Source organism: Fulmarus glacialis, unplaced genomic scaffold, assembly GCF_000690835.1.
Source record: "Fulmarus glacialis isolate BGI_N327 unplaced genomic scaffold, ASM69083v1 scaffold30037, whole genome shotgun sequence".
Classification (NCBI taxonomy): Eukaryota; Metazoa; Chordata; class Aves; order Procellariiformes; family Procellariidae; genus Fulmarus; species Fulmarus glacialis.
Genome location: NW_009221752.1, coordinates 1 through 240, shown reverse-complemented (window position 1 = coordinate 240; position 240 = coordinate 1).

The window sequence follows — 240 nt, the reverse complement described above, 5'->3', positions numbered from 1 at the left end:
TTGAAGAACTTAAAAAGTAAAAATTTAAGAATTGGAAATATTAGTTGAAAAGCTTAAAAATTGGAGAGCTTAAAAATTGGAGCACTTCAACAAATAAACCCCAGATGCCCCCTCCTCATAGAGGTGTTTGCTCCAGGTGTGATTTTTAGGAGGCCAGGGGGGCTGCACGTGCTTTTCTCCCCCTTTTTCCAGGGCAGGCGGGAGGGCTGGTGGCCGGCACCTGGCCAGGCTGCCAGCGTG